General features: G+C 49.4%; 1 protein-coding gene across 6 annotated transcripts in view; it reads left to right on the top strand.

The window, feature by feature from the left end:
* The first annotated feature begins 7,170 nt into the window (after nt 1–7,170).
* The window catches only part of TPST1 (tyrosylprotein sulfotransferase 1), a 130,439-nt gene continuing 121,111 nt past the window's right edge, over nt 7,171–16,498 (top strand). For 3 of the 6 annotated variants that reach the window (XM_032264759.1, XM_032264752.1, XM_032264758.1), the window contains exon 1: nt 12,951–13,273. The gene's annotated coding sequence lies outside the window, so the exon portion shown is untranslated. Of the gene's footprint in view, nt 7,244–12,543; nt 12,628–12,950; nt 13,274–14,643; nt 14,999–16,498 lie in introns of those variants that run through there. The other 3 variants (XM_032264753.1, XM_032264756.1, XM_032264755.1) reach the window with 3 other exon arrangements.

The following is a 16,498-nucleotide window of genomic DNA, read 5'->3' as shown; positions in this document are numbered from 1 at the left end:
AATATAGAATATGTTCAGAAAATATGTGAGAAGGTCAGGTGCCGTGGCTCATGCCTGTAATCTCAACACTTTGAGAGGTCAAGGTCAGAGGCTAACTTGAATCGGGGAGTTTGAGATCAGCCTGGCCAACACAGTGAGATCCCATCTCTACAAAACATAAACAAAGTTAGGCAGGTGTAGTAGCACATGCCTGTAGTCTCAACCACTCGGGAGGCTGAGCAGGAGAATTATTTGGGTCTGGGAGGCTGGGGCTCAGTAAGTTATGATTGTGCCACAGTACTCCAGTCTGGGCAACAGAGTGGGATCCTGTCAAGACAGAAAAAAGAATAGGGAGGGAGGGAGGGAGGGAGGAAGGAAGGACGGAAGGACGGAAGGACAGAAGGACGGAAGGAGGGAAGGAAGGAAGGAGGGAGGGAAGGAAGGAGGGAAGGAAGGAAGGAGGGAGGGAAGGAAGGAAGGAGGGAAGGAAGGAAGGAGGGAGGGAGGGAAGGAAAGGGAAGGGAGGGAAGGAGGGAAGGAAGGGAAAGGAAGGAAGGGAGGGAGGGAGGAAGAGAGGGATGAAGGGAAGGAGGGAGGGAGGAAGGGAAGGGAGGGTAGGAAAGAAACATGAAGGAAGGAGGGAGGGAGGGAAGAAAGGAAGGAAGAAAAGAAAGAGAAGCAAACGTAAGAAATGAACATTTGTGCAGAGTGGAAGGAGGCATATGGATGCCTCTGTTGAGGGTTGAATGGTGCCTCCCACTCTGAAGATATATTCTAACCCCCGAGAACCTACGAATGTGACCTTAATTGGAAAAAGAGTCTTTGCAGGTTCCATTCAGTTTGCGATTTTGCAAGGAGATAATCCTGGATTAATCGGTGTCCCCAGGATCCTGCCAGAAATCAGATGATGAATTTCCTTATAAGAGGGGACATGACCTCTTTTATAAGGAGGTAGAGGGGACATGACCAGGGTGGCAGAGATTGGAGGATGCAGGCTGGGAAGCCGCTGAGTGCGGATGGCCCCCAGACGCTGGAAGAGGCAGGAAGGATCCTCCCCTAGAGCCCTGGGAAGAGCTGGCCCTGAGGACACCTTGATTTCAAACTTTTCTGTTAGTTTTTGTTTGAAATGGAGTCTTGCTCCATCTTGCAGGCTGGAGGTTGCTCACTGCAACCTCCACTTCCCAGGTTCAAGGGATTCTTTTGCCTCAGCCTCCTGAGTAGCCGGGATTTCAGGTGAACACCACCATTTCTGGCTAATTTTTTTTTTTTTTTTTTTTGAGATGGAGTTTCACTCTTATCCAGGCTGGAATACAGTGGCGCAATCTCAGTTCACCACAATCTCTACCTCCCAGGTTCAAGCGATTCTCCTGCCTCAGGCTATTGAGTAGCTGGGATTACAGGCATGCGCCACCACGCCTGACTAATTTTGTATTTTCAGTAGAGACAGGGTTTCTCCACGTTGGTCAGGCTGCCCTCAAACTCCCAACCTCAGGTGATACACCCGCCTTGGCCTCCCAAAGTGCTGGGATTACAGGTGTGAGCCACCACGCCCAGTCCTAATTTTTGTATATTTAGTAAAGACAGGGTTTCTCCATGTTGGCCAGGCTGGTCCTGAACTCCCAACCTCAGGTGATCCATCTGCCTTGGCCTCCCAAAGTGCTAGGATTACAGAGGTGAGTCACCAGGCCTGGCCTTTTTTTTTTTTTTTAAACAGAGTTTTGCTCTTGTTGCCCAGGCCTGAGTACAATGGTGTGATTTTGGTTCACGGCAACCTCCACCTCCCAGGTTCAAGCAGTTCCCCTGCCTCAGCCTCCGGAATAGCTGGGATTACAGGCGCCCACCACCATGCCCGGCTAACTTTGTATTTTTAGTAGAGAGACAGAGTTTCTCCACGTTGGTCAGGCTGCTCTCAAACTCCTGACCTCAGGTGATCCGCCCGCCTCACCTCCCAAAGTGCTGGGATCATAGGTGTGAATCACCGTGTCCGATGATTTCACACTTCTGACCTCCAGGGCTGTGGGAGAATAAGTGCCTGTTGTGCCAAGTCACCGAGTTCGTGGTCATCCATTACGACAGGCTGGGAAACAGATACACCTCCGCAGCTCATGGCCCATCCTCCCAGGACTGTGTATGTCCTGCGGGCATCATGAGAACCACCCCCATCCCCCTTCCACCTTGACTGCCAGCCGAGGGTTGCGGCCCACAGCACAGCAAATGTTTGCAGGGGGCAGAGCAAACAGGCCAGGGCTGGTGGTGGGGACTGGCTAGTAGGGCCAGGCCAGGCCCAGGTGTCTGGAATCTTGCAGATTCATTGCACTCTGAAAATAACATTTACTTGAATGTAATTTACTCTCAAATGCTGTACTTCTCCCTTTGGGGCTTTCTCCTCTCTACCTCCCCACCAGGGATCACTAGAGGCCACTGGGGAGTGAGGTGGGAAAGAGCCTTTCTTTTGCCTCCTGCAAACTGGCCTCTCTCCAGTGCATGATCCCAGGAAAGAGCCAGCCCCATTGCGGCAGCCCAGAAGTGCCCAGTGGGCACTGAAGCAGAGTGGGATGCCCACCACCCACCTCTCCATGAGCTGCATTAAGGCTTCCTGTGAGGCATCCCAAATGCCTTCCCTGCTCTCTGCACAGATTCCTGTCCTAGTTGCGTTTCCTTCTCTGCCCAGCCCGGCTCTTCCACCTCCAGCGCCTCCCAGCCCGGGCACTCGCCAGCTGCCCTTTCCTTGAATGACTGGCAAGGACAACCAGGCTGGAATCATCATCAGAGGGGAACAGAATATTTCCACAGTCATGAAGTATCTTCCAACAGATTACTTATTAATCACAAAAAAAAAAGCCCTGTAACTTTGCAGGGGAGAAAACTGGTGAATTTCTCCTTAATTAAATGATCAATATGTCCCAATATTGGGACAAACAGACTTCAAGGGCCTCCTGATGTGACTGATGCCCTGAGGAAGTTACAACACACTTCTGGGGCACATAAGTCGTGTACCTCCAGAATGAAAGACAGAAAGAGGGAGGAAATGTTCAAGACTAAAGGAGACGAAAGCAGCATGACAGCTAACTGCAACGCATCTTACTATAAAGGACGTAATTGGGACAATCAGGGAAATTGGAGTACAGACTGTACACTAGATAACAGTGTCACAGTGATGTTAAATTTCCTTCATTTGATTATTGTATAACAGAATGTTCTTTTTTTTTTTTTAGATGAAGTCTTGCTGTGTCGCCCAGGCTGGAGTGTGGTGGCACCATGTCAGCTCACCGCAACCTCCGTCTCCTGGGTTCAAGTGATTCTCCTGCCTCAGCCTCACAAGTAGCTGGGATTACAGGCACCTGCCACCACACCTGACTCTTTTTTGTATTTTTAGTAGAGATGGGGTTTCACCCTGTTGGCCAGGCTGGTCTCGAACTCCTGACCTCAGGTTATCCCCCTGCCTTGGACTCCCAAAGTGCTGGGATTACAGGCATGAGCCACCACCCCTGGCTGAGAATATTCTCATTTTTAGGAGACACTAATAAAGTATATAGGGGTAAAGGGACATAAGATGGTGTCTGTAATTTTAAATGGTTCAATAATGTTAGCAGTAATAATCTACTATGTATATATTGAGAGATTAAGCTAATGAGGCGAATGTTAATTGGTGAATCAACAGTTGGACACTTGGTGAAGCAAATGAATATTAGAGTTAATTGTATTCTCACAATTTTTTTCTATGTTTAAATATTTTTCAGAATAAAGTTTTAAATAAAAACAGGCTGGGTACCATGGTTCATGCCTGTAATTTCAGCGCTTTGAGAGGCCAAGGCAGGAGGATCCCTTGAGCCCAGGAGTTTGAGAACAGCCTGGGCAACATATAGAGGTCTCTATTTAAAAAAAAATTTTTTTTTGAGACGAAGTCTGACTCTGTCGCCCATGCTGGAGTGCAGTGGCGCTATTTCGGCTCACTATAACCTCCGCCTCTCAGGTTCAATGGATTCTCCTGCCTCAGCCTCCCAAGTAGCTAGGATTACAGACGCACAGCATCACACATAGCTAATTTTTGTGGTTTAGTAGAGACAGGGTTCACCGTGTTGGCCAGGCTGGTCTTGAACTTGTGACCTCAGGTGATCCACCCACCTCGGGCTCCCAAAGTGTTGGGATTACAGGCATGAGTCACCACACCCAGCCTACGAATTTTTTTTAAACCTAGGTGTGGTAGCCTGCACCTGTAGTCCCAGCTACTCCAGAGGATAAGGTGGGAGGATTGCTTGAGCCCAGGAGGTGGAGGCTGCAGTGAGCCGAGATCGTACCATCACACTGCGGCCTGGGCAACAGAGCAAGACCCTGTCTCAAAAAAACCCAAAAAACAAAAAACTTAAAAAACAAGGCCAGGCGTGGTGACTCACGCCTGTAATCTCAGCACCTTGGGAGACTGAGGCAGGTAGATCACTTGAGGTCAGGTGTCAGGTGTTCAAAACCAGCCCAGCCAACATGGCAAAACCCCGTCTCTACTAAAAATACAAAAAGTAGCTGGGCATGGTGGTGTGTGCCTGTAATCCCAGCTATTTGGGAGGCTGAGGCAGGAGAATTGCTTGAACTTGGGAAGTGGAGGTTGAGGTGAGCTGAGATTGTGCCATTGCACTCCAGCCTGGGAAACAGAGTGAGACTCTGTCTCAAAAAAAGAAAAGAAAAGAAAAGAATAAATCAGGCTGGGCATAGCGACACATGCCTATGATCCCCATGCCAGGATCACTTGAGGCCAAGAGGTAGAGACCAGTCTGGACAACATAGCAAGACCCCCATCTCTGCAAAAAACGTAAAAATTAGCTGGATGTGGTGACATGTGCCTGTGGTCCCAGCTACTCAAGAGGTTGATGGGGGAGGATTGCTTGAGCCCAGGGGTTTGAGGCTGCAGTGAATTAAGATCATGCCACTGCACTCCAACCTGGGCAACAGAGTGAAATACAATCTCTAAAAAAGAAAGAAAGAAAGTGGAAGGAAAGAAGGAAGGAAGGAAGGAACAATGGAAGGAAGGAAGGAAAGGAGGGAAGAAGGGAAAGAAGGAGGGAGGAAAGCAGAGAAGAAGGGAAGGAAGGAGGGAAGGAAGGAGGAAGGGAGAGTAGGAGGAAGGAAGAAGGAGGGAGGGAAGAAGGTAGGAAGGAAGGAAGGAAACAAATCAATCAGGGCATAGATCACAAGGGCCGTATGGCTTTCATGGTGTGATGTGAAGGCTGGCTGAAGTCTTGCTGGCAGAGTTAGGCTGGGAAACACAGGTGGATGGAGCTGCCGGAGGAAAAGAACAGAAGTGGAACTCTGGGCACACTAAGGGATGACCCAGTTATCATGGCATTGAGTGCTTTTGCTAAGCATGCTTTTTGTTTGAGATGGAGTTTCGCTCTTGTTGCCCAGCAATGGTGCAATCTCAGCTTACTGCAACCTCGGCCTCCTGGGATCAAGAGGATCCTGCCTCAGCCTCTCGAGTAGCTGAGATTACAGGCATGCGCCACCACACCCATATAAAAATATAGCTAACTGTATTTTTTTACTAGAGGCGGGGTTTCTCCATGTTGATCAGGCTGGCCTTGAACTCCGGACCTCAGGTGATCTGCCCACCTCAGCCTCCTAAAGTGCTGGGATTACAGGTGTGAGCCACCGTGTCTGGCTTTTTTTTTTGTTTTTTGAGACAGGGTTTCACCATATTGGTCAGGCTGGTCTTGAACTCCTGACCTCGTAATCTACCCGCCTCAGCCTCCCAAAGTGCTGGGATTACAGGCATGAGCCACCACGCCCAGCTTTTTTTTTTTTTTTTTTTTTTTAAGAGACAGGGTCTTCCTCAGTTGCCCAGGCTGGAGGGCAGTGGCATGATCATAGCTCACTGCAGCCTCAAACTCCTGGGCTTGAGCAATTCTCCCATCTCAGCCTCCCAAGTAGCTGGGACTGCAGGTGCACATCACCACACCTAGTTAACTCGTTGAGAACAGATCTCCTTATGTTGCCCAGGCTGGTCTCCAGCTCCCGGCCTCAAGCGATCCTCTTGGCAGAGATCCTCCTGGCAGGACTCTGAGTGACCCAAGTGTCCTCCTGTTCTGTTTCCTAGGTCCCCTCTCCTGTGCCCTGCTGGCCTTCATTGCCTTGGCCTCCCAAAGTGTTGGGATTACAGGTGTGAGCCACTGCGCCTGGCCTTTGTTTTTTTTAAAGTGGAGACAGGGTCTGGTTATGTCGCCCAGGTTGCTCTGGAACTCATGGCCTCAAGCAATCCTTTGCCTTGGACTCCCACAGAGCTAGGGTTACAGGTGTGAATCACCTCACATAGTTTTTTTGTTTTTTTTTTTTTCTCTAATGAAATATAACAAACATACAGAAAAGGCCAGGCACGGTGGCTTACTCCTGTAAACCCAACACTTTGGGAGGCCGAGGTGGGAGGATCACTTGAGCCCAAGAAGTTCAAGACCAGCCTAGGCAATACAGTGAGACCCCATCTCAGTTAAACAAAAATAAAGTTAAATAAAAAAAAAATACAGAAAAGCCCACATGTGTATGTAACTTGATGAATTACACCCAGTTCAAGAAACAGCGTAACACCCACCAGTCTCTCTGAAGACACTAATGCTGCCCCTCAGTCACTATGCCCACCCCTGACTCACTGTGGGGGTTGTGGGGAGCTCCTCGCAGAACTTCTGCTTCCTAAAACTGCTGAGAGGCTGGTGTTTACTTTACTAAGCTAGGCAGGTAGTTTAGATGCATGGTCAGGTTTGGAAACCATCCTTGGAAGCCTTACAGTCTCCTTGGTTGTAAGTAAAACTAGAGGATGCTTTGCTCTCAGCCTGGGACACAGCACAGCTGTCTGGCTGGGTTTCCCCATGGAGCAGTGGGCATTTCCGGAATTTGGGGTCTGCAAAGCACGTGGTGTCAGCTCCTGGTTCAGGAAGCCCAATTGGTTAGCTCCAGCCTGCTGGGCATGTGGCCCTCTCTCCCTGGCAGGAGTTGCACGAAGAGGTATTTTTGGAAGGTGTAGGAATTCTGTAGCCACTTGGAAAATGCCTGCTCATAGGCTGGGCTGAATTTTCATTTTCAAATGATGATGTGGCTGAGGGGCCTGACCTGCCCAGTTTTCCAGGATCTAGGGGTGGAGAAAGTCAGGAGTCCTGCTTATTTTTTTCTTTTTCTTTAAATTATATCACCCTTTTCTTTCTGCTTTAAATCCCTGTGTCCCAGAAGCTTCAAGAGAACTGTGAGGTGGCTCCCGCAGCCCACTGCTCTTCGATGCTGTGTGCAGGTAAGTGTTTCATCTTGTCCCAAATTAGCCAGGGCTTTTAGGTCACTTGAGGTGGGGTAAAAGTTTAACTCTCAGTTCTCCATCAAAGATCTTTGGCTCTGGAGTCCTCACCTGGTGTCTCCCTGGCCTTCCCCGGCAGGACTCTGAGTGACACAAGTGTCCTCCTGTTCCGTTCCCTGGGTCCCCTCTCCTGTGCCCTGCTGGCCTTCATTAATTACAGCTTTTACTGTTTGTTCATCCATCCATCCATCCATCTATCCATGCACCCATCCATGCATCCATCCATCTAACCGTGCATCCATCCATCCACCCATTGCCAGGCCCTGTTGGTGCTGGTTGTGACAGATACAACCGTCTTCTTGGTCTCTGCTCACTGCAACCTCTGCCTCCTGGGTTCAAGTAACTCTCCTGCCTGAGCCTCCTGAGTAGCTGGGACTACAGGCACGTGCCACCACACCCGGCTAATTTTCGTATTTTTAGTAGAGATGGAGTTTCACGATGTTGGCCAGGCAGGTCTCGAACTCCTGACCTCGTGATCTGCCCACCTCGGCCTCCCAGAGTGTTAGGATTACAGGCGTGAGCCACCTCGTCTGTTCTCTTATTTCTTTATTTGTTTATTTGAGACGGAATCTCATGACGGAATCTCGCTCTGTTGCCCAGGCTGGAGTGCAGCGGTGCAATCTCGGCTCACTGCAACCTCCGCCACCCAGGTTCAAGCGATTCTCCTGCCTCAGCCTCCTGAGTAGCTGGGACTCCAGGTGCATGCTGCCATGCCTGGCTAGTTTTTGTATTTTCAGTAGAGATGGGAATTTCACCATTTTGGCCAGGATGGTCTTGATCTCCTGACCTCATGATCCACCCGCCTCGGCCTCCCAAAATGCTGGGATTGAAGGCATGAGCCACTGTACCCAGCCTGTGTCCTTCTTTTATTTTTTATTTATTTATTTTTATTTTTAAAATTCTTTTGGAAGCCCAAGATCAAACATGTGTTCTTCTTAAGAGTAAAGCAATGCCGACAACCCGAATGGCAAAAGTGCTGGAGGCTGATGCTGCCTTTTCAGTTCTCAAAGCCCACACATGCCTAGGTATGTTGCATAAACTTTCCCTCCAGGAGGTGAGACTGCTATAATAAGGAGTCCTCACTCATCCTTGGCCAGGTTTTCTTCTTTAGAGATGAATTCCCAAGGCAGAAGCTGTGTAAAGGCTGGCCAATAGGAGAGAGACTCGCAACTCTCACTGGGAGGGCAGCAAGCACTGGTCCGTTTCCTCCTCTTCTTGGCCCTGCCAGTGCTGCGTAGGCTGTTTGGAAGAAACAGGCTCTGAGCCCTTTGAATTGCCTGAAGAAGGGGGCAAAGCCATCTATACTCTCAGGTGAAGTTATATTTTTTAATGTTTTCTGAGACAGAGTCTTGTATTTTTAGTAGAGATGGGGTTTTACCAGGTTGACCAGGCTGGTCTCGAACTCCTGACTTCAAGTGATCCACCTGCCTTGGACTCCCAAAGTGCTGGGATTACAGGTGTGAGCCACTGCATCTGGCTGATGCTCTCTAGTGAGGTTATCTAATTCTGGGCTGATCACCTGGAGAGGTAAGGCCTGGGAGGGAAAACAGAAACACAGAAAGAGTGTTCAGAATCTGTAAGGCTCATTAAATTACACAGAGGAATAGAAATGTCATGTGAACCAGATGTGCATATAGGCTTGGACAGTTTTTCAGGAACGAGTTTTCCTTTGAAAAAAAGTTATGGCCAGGTGTGGTGGCTCATGCCTGTAATCCCAGTACTTTGGGAGGCCAAGACGGGTGGATCACCTGAGGTTGGGAGTTCAAGACCAGCTTGACCAACATGGAGAAATGCTGTCTCTACTAAAAATACAAAATTAGCCAGGCGTGGTGGTACACGCCTATAATTCCAGCCACTTAGGAGGCTGAGGCAGGAGAATTGCTTGAACCCGGGAAGCAGAGGTTGTGGTGAGCCGAGATCACGCCATTGCATTCCAGCTTGGGCAACAACATCGAAACTGCCTCAAAAAAAAAAAAAAAAAGTTATGTATTCATTCCTTGTAACAGGTAATCTAGGCCAGGCGTGATGGCTCATGCCCATAATCCCAGCACTTTGGGAGTCCAAGGTGGGAGGACTGCTTGAGCCCAGGAGTTCAAGACCAGTTTGGGCAACATTGCAAGATCCCACCTCTAAAAGAAAACGATAGGTAAAAGGCTGGGCATAGTGGCTCACACCTGAAATCCCAGCACTCTAGGAGGCCAAGGTGGGCAGATCACATGAGGCCAGGAATTCTAGACCAGCCTGGCCAACATGGCGAAATCCCGTTTCTACTAAAAAAATTAAAAAATTAGCTGGGCGTGGTGGAGTGTACCTGTAATCCCAGCCACCCAGGAGGTTGAGCCAGGAGAATCGTTGGAACCTGGGAACCCAGGAGGCAGAGGCTGCAGTGAGCTGAGACTGTGTCACTGCACTCTAGCCTGGGTGACAGACCAAGACTCCATCTTAAAAAAAAAAAAAATTGGCAGGGCATGGTGGCACATGCCTGCAATCCCAGCTGCTTGGGAGGCTTAGGCAGGAGAATCGCTTGAACCCAGGAGGCTGAGGTTGCAGTGAGCTGAGATCGTGCCATTGCACTCCAGCCTGGGCAACAAGAGCGAAACTCCATCTCAAAAACAAAAAACAAAAAATGGCTATATTCTGGTGTCTTTTTTCCTACTAGCACATATACTATATGTGTTGGGGGCAGATTTAGAAAGCATGAAAAGTTCATCTTGTTCTCAATAACCCTGAGCTTTGCTTCAGATCAAGCTGCTTCTTACTTCTGCCTCAAAGGCTGGACCCTGTCAGCTACAGACAGTGTAGCCCCTGGGTCACCTGAAACTGTTCTGCTCAGGGACACATCCTGCCATGTGAGTTTCACTGAAAGAATCATGTCCTTTGTTCTTACTGAATTCCCACGTGTAGAATTCGTTCTTATAGTTCAATACGTGCTAGGAGGGCCAGTGCCCGCTCCCCACCTGGCTACTCAATTCTTTTTCCAGGTCTTATAGGCGGGGGAAGGATTTTCTGGGCAGTGTGGGAGGTCATCTCCGCTCTCGATCTCTAGTTTGTGGAGAGAGCCCGTCAGGGCTGTGCACCAGTGGTGGCTTCCGTATTACTGAGGTCATGGTGGGTCCTTCTTCTGAAGAGGTGTGAAATGTAGAAAGCAGAATGGAACTTGGCCCTTGCTTAACATTAAGAGACTGGTTAGAGGATTGCTTGAGGCCAGGAGTTTGAGACTACCTTGGGCAACATAGCGAGAACCTGTCTCTAAAAGCAAAACAAAGCCTGGGCATGATGGCTCACACCTGTAATCCCAACAGGTTGGGAGGCCAAGGCAGGTGGATCACCTGAGGTCAGGAGTTCGAGACCAGCCTGGCCAACGTGGTGAAACCCTGTCTCTACTAAAAGTACAAAAAAAATTAGTCAGGTGTGGTAGCAGGTGCCTGTAATCCCAGCTACTGGGGAGGCTGAGGCAGGAGAATTGCTTGAACCTGGAAGGTGGAGGTTGCAGTGAGCTGAGATTACACCATTGCACTCCAGCCTGGGCAACAGGAATGAAACTCCATCTCAAAAAAACAAAAACAAAAACAAACACAAACAAAATTGCTGTCTAGAGTGTTACAGTGAATTTTCTTTTTTTCTTTTTCTTACAGTGAATTTTCATATCTCTATATACACACACACGCACACATATATTTTTTCTTTTGAGTGAGAGGCAAGGTCTCACTCTGTCACCTAGGCTCACTGCAGCCTAGAACTCCTGAGTTTAAGGGATCCTCCTCCTTGGGCTTTCCAAGCGCTGGGATTACAGGTGTGATCCACCACAGCCAGTCAGTTTTGTTATCTATAGGATGAGATATAATATGTACCTTGGACAATTGCTGTAAAGATGAAAATGAGGTCCACACAAAAACTACATAAATGTTCATAGCAGCATCATGTATAATAGGCAAAAAAGGTGGAAACAGATGTCCCTCAATGGATTAATGGATAAATAAAATGTGATGTTGGGTCGGGCACGGTGGCCTATGCCTGTAATCCCAGCACTTTAGGAGGCCAAGGCAGGCAGATCACTGGAGGCCAGGAGTTCAAGACCAGCCTGGGCAACATGATGAAACCCCATCTCTACTAAAAATATACAAATTAGCCAGGTATAGTGGCACATGCCTGTAATTCCAGCTACTGTTTGGAAGAAACAGGCTGTAAGCCCTGATTCTTCCAGGGAAAGCTGAGGCACGAGAATCACTTGAGCCTGGGAGGTAGAGGTTACAGTAAGCCAAGATCACATGACTGCACTCCAGCCTTGGCAACAGAGTGAGACTGTCTAAAAAAAAAAAAAAAAAAAAAAAAAAAAAAAAAATAGCCGGGCGCGGTGGCTCACGCCTGTAATCCCAGCACTTTGGGAGGCCGAGGTGGGTGGATTAGGAGGTCAAGAGTCGAGACCATCCTGGTCAACATGGTGAAACCCCGTCTCTACTAAAACTACAAAAAAAATTAGCTGGGCATGGTGGCGCGTGCCTGTAATCCCAGCTACTCAGGAGGTTGAGGCAGGAGAATTGCCTGAACCCAGGAGGCAGAGGCTGCGGTGAGCCGAGATCACGCCATTGCACTCCAGCCTGGGTAACAAGAGTGAAACTCTGTCTCAAAAAAAAAAAAAAAAAGAAAAAAAAAAGGTGATGTCCGTTTAATGGAATATTATTTGGCCATAACAAGGAATTAAGTACCGATACGTGCTACAACATGGATGAACTATGAAAATATTATACCATGCGCAAAACAAGGTAGTTACCTTCCCGAGTTCAAGCAATTCTGCCGCAGCCTCGGAGTAGCTGGGACTATAGGTGTCCATCACCACGCCCAACTAATTTTTGTATTTTTAGTAGAGATGGAGTTTCACGATGTTGGCCAGGCTGGTCTCGAACTCTTGACCTCAGGTGATTCAGCAGACTTGGCTTCCCAAAGTGCAGTAGACAGCAATTTTGAACACGGCTTTTAGATTCTGCACTCATGCCTTTTCTACTCTATGTCAATGGAGTTGAAATAATTGCTTTGACAGAACCTGATGTAGACGTGCCTGTAGGAAGAAACTAAAATGAATGGATCGTTCTGTGAAATTTCAGCCCTTCCCCCACCTTTCTTTTGCTTCTTTGCCTTTTTCTCCCTTCCTGGTTTTCACTTCTTTCTTTTAGGAAGTCAGCACCCTCTCTCCACCTCTGTGGTTGGGAGGGAATCTACTATTGCAGGTCTACACTCTAGCGCGGATGAAATAGTGTGCGAGTTCGACATTTGCGTTTGGGCGTTATCTCCCCGGGAAACAGCTCCTCCGCCAGCAGCGCGCAAAGGTGGGATCTGAAGCAGTGGACAGGCAGAGGAGGGGGATTTCCAGGAAAAGCGCATTTTCTCGTCCTGTTCTAGGGTTTCACAGATGAAGGCCTCTCGGCCACCCACGTGGGGTGGGGGCGGCGAGGACGCCACCTGCCCGCGGCTCGCCCGCAGGCAGGGCCCGCGCGCCGTTGCTGGGGCAACCACCCGGCCAGGCTGGGGGCTGCCGGGAAGCCCCCTCGGGAGCGCGCACGGGCAGGGCGGCCGGGGCGCGGGCCCGGCTGCGGCGTCAGACTCCCGCCCCTCGGCGCCCGCTGGACCCAGCTCCATTGTCAGCCCCGCCTCCCTCGGCGGGCAGCCGGCCGGAACTCGCGAATCAGAGCAGCCGACACATCGCCCGCTCAGCCAATCGCAGCGCGCGTGTGATCCCGCGACCGCCCGGGACACTGGCGGCCAGAGCTGAGGCGGTTACCGCGGGAGTCGCTGCTGAGGCGGCCGCGGGTGCGGGTGGCAGCGGCGCTGCTCCGCAGGGCCGAGCCGGGCTGCAGCTGCAGGCGCCTGGCGGTGAGGGCGGGCTCCCGAGTGGCCCCCGGCCGAGGGCGGTGGGACTAGCGGCTGAGCCCAGGATGCCGGCGAGGCGGCGCGGTGGCTCCTCACTCATCCCAGGTAAGGAGAACTCGGCGCTCGCCGGGCTCCGCTCCACACGCACCGCCTCCCGCCCGGCCCCGAGCCCGGTCCCGGCATCCCTCGGCCCGTCGTAGTCCCCCGCCCGCTGCCTCCGGCCGGTCCAACCCCGCCCCCGAGCGCGGAGTCCCGGGACTGGCCCGCGCGGCCCCCGCTCCCACGCCCCTTCCCCGTCGCCGGCGTTTCCCCGGCTCGGCGTCGCCCCGGCCGCGGGGCCTCCCTGCCCTCTCCCCTGTGCCCCTTCCATCCCTCCTCGCGGCCCAGCCCCGGAGTTCCCTGGGCTCGGACTTTCGCCCCCGCCTCTCCCCCGGCTGCGCTTCTCCGGCTCCTCGCCCCGTCACCCTCCCGTTGTACGTTGTCCCTCCGCACAGCAGTCGCCCGCCCCGCTCCAGGTGTCCCTGGTCTTGCCCTTTTGCTCCCAGGCGCCTTTCTTTCCCAACTCGTGTCTTCTCCGCTCCCTTTGACCACCCACCATCGCAGTCTCCTCTTCCTTCCCTTGCACTTAAACCTCCAGACACTTTCCCACTCTCTGGAATGCCAGATCCGTTGCTTTTTTTTTTTTTTTTTTTAAGAGATAGAATCTCTCTGTGTTGCCCAGGCTGGCCTTGAACTCCTGACCTCAAGCGATCCTTCTGCCTCGGCCTCCCAAAGTGTTGGGATTACAGGCGTGAGCCACTACGCCCGGCCGAGATCCATAGAGTAATATCTTTATTCATCCTTACATGAGCGGCACCCCATAACGTGTAAAGTGCCTTGCCCAGTCTAGCACACAGTAGGCCTGGCACATGGTGGGTGGTCACGCATATTAGTCTCTTCTTCCTTCCAGACCTTTTGTATTTTCCAGATGATGGTAGCAAGAAGTCCAGGGTCCACAGGGATTTGACCCTGCCTGAAAAATGGTATGGGAGATGGCAGGAGAAATTGACCAACTCCAATAAAGCAATCAAATAGTCAATTACTTATTGCATTCATTAAGAAGAAACAGAATTCTGCTATCAGTGTCATGTATTGTTTTATGTTAGTTGCTTTTTTTTTTTTTTTTTTTTTGAGACGGAGTTTCACTCATGTTACCCAGGCTGGAGTGCAATGGCGTGATCTCGGCTCACCGCAACCTCTGCCTCCTGGGTTCAGGCAATTCTCCTGCCTCAGCCTCCTGAGTAGCTGGGATTACAGGCATGCGCCACCATGCCCAGCTAATTTTTGTATTTTTAGTAGAGACGGGGTTTCACCATTTTGACCAGGATGGTCTCGATCTCTTGACCTCGTGATCCACCCGCCTCGGCCTCCCAAAGTGCTGGGATTACAGGCTTGAGCCACCGCGCCTGGCTAGTTGCTTTTGTAAAGTATTCTTAGGGTGCTAGTCAGTGAGCTTTGCAGTATAATTACTCCCCATTTTCTCTCCATCCCCATCTGCAGTTTAGGGAACCTTTCTTTTAGGAAAGAAAGAGCCCTACCCCCAGCTAAAATGGCATAGTACATAAGCAGTGTTGCACGGGTTTACTTATTAGTTGGACTGTCCAGGGAGCTGCAATGAATTTTCATCTTTTAAGATCCAGGAGGAATCAGGATTTGGGCTTCCTGGAATCAACTGGTGTACAGATCAGATACGCTTAAGAATTAAACTTCTGACAAGTTCTCTCAGAGTGAAAAAGGAATTATCCACTTCTCTCCTTTCCCCTCTCCAAACACTGGCTCTTGGAGGAAATAGTGAGTTGATTTTTAAAAAAGAGTAAGATGCGTTTGACTTTTTAAAGTGATCAAAGCATTGTCATTGGCCCTGTGCTATTCTTGCCACATTTGCTCTGATGACCTCAAGCCTGGATGAATCAGTCAGCTTTTTCTGCTCCTGGTATCCCAGGGAAGGCTGGCGAAAATCATGTAACTAAGCTGCTAGGTGCTGTTTCTCCACTTCTGGATCCTGGAGATCCTTTGATTCCTCTTTCATCCTAAAATCTAAATGGCCGTTCATAGATCTTTACCATTCTTCTCTGACACTGTCCTACTCCTGCCTTCTTTTCGTTGCTTATTTTGCCTCTTAACTTTGCAGAAGAAATTGGTAGGCATCAGCCCTGAACTCTTAAGGTGCTGTAATTTTTGTCTGTGCCTATCTGTATCTGATTTCTAATACCCTTTCCTTTGATCTCAGAGGAAGAGGGGTCTTCTTTTCTAAAGCTAACATCTTTGATCTCTCCCCATATATATATATGTATTTTTTTTTCTTTTTCTGTTGGACGATACATAGCCTCAGGTTTCCACCATCCAGACCAAAACAAAGCTTTTCTTGATGCTTCCTTTTTCTTTTTTTAGTCTTCTCAGATTAACGTGGCATTCCTTAGGGTTTCATTTTTGTTCTTTTCTCTAATTTCCTTATGTGATTATACTTCTTTTCATGGCTTCAAATAGCACCTGTATATTTATGGTTTTCGAAAATATCTATTTGGTCCCCATTTCTCTTGAACCTCAGGTCCCAATTTTCATCTGCCTACTGTATAACTAACTGTATTTGGATGCTTGGTACTTCAAAGGTGGTTACGTTTTCCTTCCCTTTTTATCTACACATAGCCCCCTTCAAGCACATATACAAACATTTCTCTTATTTTAAGATCTTTACTCTAGAAACTTTAAAATCATCTTCTTTTCTCCCCACATTAAGTCTAGCATAGATCCTGTTATTGCTACCTCAGATCTTTTTTTCTCTCTCTTCATAAGACTTTTTATTCTCTCTTCATTGCCAGAAGACTGGTTCAGACCTTGGTTATGCTTTTTCTGAACCTCTGGGTCCTGTAGTCTCCCTTGTCCTCCACACTGCTGTGGGGATTGGTTCCATTTCTGAGATATCAGGCTGATCATGCTGCTTACTTTGTTTAAAAGTTCTTAATCAGCTCCCAATTCCTTAGCATGTTGAGCCAGTCCTTCCAGGCCTCTGCAGCATGGGCACATCCCCTTCCTGGCCCTTCATGATCCAGAGAAGAAAGCAGTAAGGAAACAGATGGTTCACTACAGTACGATCAAGACTGTGACAGGTGACTACAGGGTGCTCTGGGAGCACCACCCTGGAGAGAGTGAGGACAAATTTCTGTCCACAGGCACCTAGGACTTTTTCTATCACCTTAGTTTGGGTTACGTGACTCTTTGTTTTCCTACAGCACCCTGTACATACTTCCGTCTCCATTTTTACCACTTATACCATTTTTACTTCTTTTTTTT

The sequence above is a fragment of the Sapajus apella genome, unplaced genomic scaffold (genome assembly GCF_009761245.1).
Source record: "Sapajus apella isolate SASKATOON/1434 unplaced genomic scaffold, GSC_monkey_1.0 scaffold146, whole genome shotgun sequence".
Classification (NCBI taxonomy): Eukaryota; Metazoa; Chordata; class Mammalia; order Primates; family Cebidae; genus Sapajus; species Sapajus apella.
Note: the sequence above shows the minus strand (reverse complement) of the source record. Positions and strands in the feature narration are given on the sequence as shown.